Genomic DNA, 5145 nt, shown 5'->3' on the forward strand with positions numbered 1-5145 from the left:
GCAATGACCGCGAAGGTAACTTGCTGACAGACAAAATCTTGGTGGCTGCCAGGTGGAAAGAACACTTCGAGCAATTGTTGAATGGAGAGAACACGAGCGCGTCTGAGAACAGATTAATCATCAGCAACGATGGACAAGCTGTAGAGCCCCCGACGCTAGATGAGGTTAGAAGAGCGATTAAGGAGTTGAAGAACTGTAAGGCTGCTGGAAAAGACGAGCCCCGGCCGAACTTTTCAAGCACGGTAGTGAGCAGCTGTACGAAATACTGCATCGTACTCTGTTAAGGATATGGGAGGAAGAAGAATTGCCCGCTAGCTGGCTGGAGGGCCTCATCTGCCCTCTGTATAAGAAGGGCCACAGACTGGAGTGCGCCAATTACCGAGGAATAGAGACCGCTGGAGGAGTCCTTCGTCGGCGAATACCAAGCTGGTTTTCGTGAGGACTGATCAACGACGGATCAAATGTTTACTTTGCGACAAATCCTTGATAAGTTCCGGGAATACAACTTGCAGACTCATCATCTGTTCATTGATTTCAAGGTGGCGTACGATTCAGTAAAAAGAAATGAGTTATGGCAGATAATGGTAGAACACGGTTTACCGGCGAAACTGATTAGACTGATTCGTGCAACGTTGGATGGATCGAAATCAATTGTGCGAATTGCGGATGAGACTTCAACCTCCTTCGTAACCTTAGATGGATTGAAGCAAGGAGAGGCGCTTTCGAACCTTTTGTTCAACATTGCTCTCGAAAGAGCCATAAGGAGAGCGGGCGTGCAAAGAAGCGGTACCATCGTCACCCGGTCGCATATGCTCCTGGGTTTTGCGGACGATATCGATATAATCGGAATTGATCGTCGAGCCGTAGAAGAGGCATTCGTGCCTTTTCAAAGGGAGACAGCGAGGATTGGACTTACCGTCAACACCAGCAAAACTAAGTACATGATCGCTGGTAGACAGCGTGGTTCCAATCGTGACGTTGGTAGTGAAGTGGTGCTAGATTATGAAAAATTTGAAGTAGTGGAAGAATTTGTGTATCTTGGTACTTTAGTGACTTGCGATAATGATGTTACCCGCGAGGTGAAAAGGCGTCTTGCAGCTGCGAATAGGGCTTTTAACGGGCTCCGTAACCAGCTTAAGTCCCGTAGCCTGCAGACGGAAACAAAATTCGCGCTATATAAGACTCTTATCCTTCCGGTTGCTCTATACGGCCATGAATCCTTGACGTTAAAATAGATCGACCGGAAAGCGTTTGGAGTTTTTGAGCGTAAAGTGCTGCGAACAATACTCGGCGGTAAATAAGAAAATGGCATCTGGCGGCGTCGCATGAATCATGAGTTGTACCAAGTATATAAAGAAGTGGATATTATCAAGCTCATAAAACACGGCAGGCTGCGTTGGGATGGTCACGTGGTACGAATGCCGGAAGAACGACAAGCAAAAATAATATTCAGTAGAGAATCCAGACGAGGCCGTCGGCTTCGTGGTAGGCCACGCACACGTTGGCTTTTTGCAGTTGAAGAGGACTTAAGGGCACTTAACGTTCAGGGCGACTGGAAGCGATTGGCTCAGGACCGAGCCCAGTGGGGAAGAATTATCCATTCGGCGTAGATTCAACGTAGCGGATTGTAGCCCATCAAGCATCAAGTAAGTAAGTGTCCCGTAGACTGAAAAAATAATGCCAAAATGTTTTTTAACTTGAGCTGAACATTTGAGCAGACATTATTCTTAGCATGAGAATTCAGAATACTGTTTGACCGGAAGATTTCCAGACATTTTTTCAAAAATGAACCGGTCTAACTGAGAAGTACTGTTTTATTGCTTTAGGTAGTTTTAAAAAAACTTCCAAGAGCAGAGAGAATTCGTGTACGCACAGCACGAAGGTACGATGAAGAAGGTGAAGCGGCGTGTAACTGATTGAATCATTAGAATCATCATTGCATTAATGGAATAGCAGTAGTGTAGCCTTTCCATGTACATTTTCAAAACATATAACATTTGTGTTAAGCATATTTTTATGTAAACACGTGGGAAACTTAGTAGATTGACGAGTATTGGAAATAAAATCTACTCTTCAATCGTACATATCAAAAGGAAACATGATGATTCAGTGAAAACCGACGGAATATCTCTGTTTTATGTTGGATTCATCGCATATTTTTGTTATGCACCGGCACGGTTTATGTTTGCAAGAGATGACGGTGTTGCCAGATGACAGATTTTTCTACCAATTGTTATATGCTTGCTTTCGGAACATTTGCTGTATATTATAAAAACTTACCATTTTTTTAAAAAAATTGTCATCACAAGATCACTGATTTAATAATGATTTTTATTATCAATTCACATTAAATGCTATGATTTTACGTATAGCAACGCTGACACCACTGCGCTAAACGATCGCGATGATTGCACACACGGTAGACGCGTCCCGACGCATCGCACTGTGGAGCTTGTCATTATTTTGGGTGGTCAAAATTGCTAAACTCTTGGTATGATTTTATGCTTCGTATGGTTTCTGTAATTTGGAACAATCGCAAACAAATAACGTATGAGTTTCAAGTTTCCATGCTTTGCCCAACCTTTCTGAGCTGAAAATTACTCCAACGGAAAAAATGTTTGAACTTTTAGACTATAAACCCAGGCATGTCTCAGTGTGCGGCGACGGGGTCGTTTTGCAGCAAGTGAAAATCACCGCCATCATAGTTTTGAGTGCTGCGGTTAATAAAACTACAATCGACTCTCCACATCTCGATGTTCTATATCTCGATATCTCTCCCTATGTTGATGGTTTGTTCGGTCCCTTCATTCTGCATACATTTTCACTCTCCATATTTCGATATCCTCCTTATCTCGATATCTCCTTATCTCGATATCTCCTTATCTCGATGTGATTTTCGCTCCCGATTTTCTCTCCGTATGTCGATATGCCCAATATCAAAGGTTACTAGACTACATTTTAGGGATTCAAAACGATTTGCAAAGACGAAATGACGTCTGTTTGTTTTCAATTTTCCTAGTAATGGAGTGAGTTTCAATCTAGTTTTCATTAAAAATTTGTTCTATGTCTCAATCTCTCCCTATCTCGATGGTAAGGAAAGTGAATGAAAGATTTGTTGAGTGGATGTGTTGTGAACGCAATATGAAATCCAAAATACAAATGTTTGCTGCACAATTACAATGGAAAAGGTTAACATCTGCTATTTACAAATGTAGTTGTGTGAGGAAATGAAATGTGGCATAAGATCGGAGATTTTTTTTTGAGAATATAAATCTCATTTATATTGTCGCTTAATTGATAATGCTGTATCTGAAAGTGTGCACTAAATATTGAAATAATCCCTGAAGCATTTTTCTTCGCATAAATTATCCATAAAATCAGGTGGTGAACAGTTACATTTCATCGATGCTGCATATACCAATAATATCATAACAGTATGTTAATGATTTTAGAAGAAGCCATTTTGTGATGACACACCAAAGGCCTTAAGCCCATCACTGGACGACGATTCCTTCTTGTTTCAGTGGGGACATCACTGAAAAATCAAGAATCGGTCAATCTTTGCAGACTCATGCAAAATGGAACAGCCTAAGTGGCGCTAGTCCAAGAACCTTACTATCGTTAGGGGAACTTCTATCTAGGTAACCTTGTAGACCCAGGTTTAGCCATTTTCAGCAAACTTGAAATGGCAAATTCGCGTGTCATGCCCCGTGTATGCGTGCTCGTTAACAACGCAATAGTTGCAACATTTATTTCGGAGATAACTACCAGAGATGTATGTGCTGTCACATTCGATGTTTCTGTTGGTGACCTTAACAGGAAATACGTCTATTGTTCGGTATATTTACCACATGATGAACCATCTCCAACGGAGGGATATTTATTCTGTTCTGCTGCAAAAGGGATTTGAGTTTATCAAACATGTTTGAAAAAGCTACCGGGTATATTCCTAGATGCTGGCGTGATATTACTGTAAAGTTTATCCCAAAAGGAGTGCGTGCGTCGCATGTAGAAGCGAATAGTTTTAGACCACATTGATTTCAGAGTCAGAAAAGCTTGCAAGGCCTTCGGTCAATGTCGGCGAACCTTTGGTAAAACCTGAGGCTTTAAACCCAAGTATATCAAATGAATTTAAAAAACAGTTGTTCGACCAATAATAGCATACGTGGTGGTAAAGGGCAAAGTGAGAACAATCCAATCAAAATTTGGCCTTCTCCAAAGGATGTGCTTGATGGCGATGTCTGGTGCGTTCTCTATGACTCCCACAGCAGCGCTCGTTACACATAACATACAAGTAGAACTTTCTTGCTCTTACCGTTTAGATATGGGTAGGTGCTGGATCTACTGGATAAAATCCAGTTAGTCGTAAATCTACATACACTTCGTTGTGGTGAATTGGGATAAAATTGCCCTTGCTCCAAGTGATCTCACAAGTGCTTGTCACTGTCCTTACATGACATTTACCCCTCAATTCCCTTCACCAAAAGAGTGTACGTCTGGCAATTTAAACGTAGACTTCATGGCACTAAGTTCAAGTTAACGGAAAAGTGTTAGATACATTTGCTATATGAAAAAATTGATTCATTATTTATTATTATTATTTATTATTGTTTGTTCTATACCCATATTGTTATTCGAAAAACTGAATTTTTCCGTCGCTCCATATAGAACAAATTACATTAACTATCGAGAGCAAGGAAAATCAATTTCTTGATTGTAATTATCTCTAATCAGTCAATAATAAACAAAACTAGGTTGTCTTCGTTATCACCATTGCATTAGCAACCAGATTACCTTCTATTTAAACTGCAAATTTGCACGAACAACGCTCAGTTCTATCAGATCATCCCTTCAGGCATTAATAATCCTCGCTGAGTGTGGGCAACGATGAAACTATTCGCACTAATTTTCTTCCTCGTTTTTGCCCTGTTCAGCCAAACGACGCTGGCCCTCGAAAAGTGTCCAGCCAACTCGACTCCGGAGGGTGGCCAATGTGTAACCGGTGTTATCGCCAACGGAGGATGCCCCGACGGATTCAAATACGACGTGTCTACGAACAAGTGTCGAACTACTCCGGCTACAACAAAGGATTAATCGAGTATCTCCCGCTGCTGCTGTTGCTTTCATCATCTCGGCGTCCTCGTG

Source organism: Aedes aegypti, chromosome 3, assembly GCF_002204515.2.
Source record: "Aedes aegypti strain LVP_AGWG chromosome 3, AaegL5.0 Primary Assembly, whole genome shotgun sequence".
Lineage (NCBI taxonomy): Eukaryota > Metazoa > Arthropoda > Insecta > Diptera > Culicidae > Aedes > Aedes aegypti.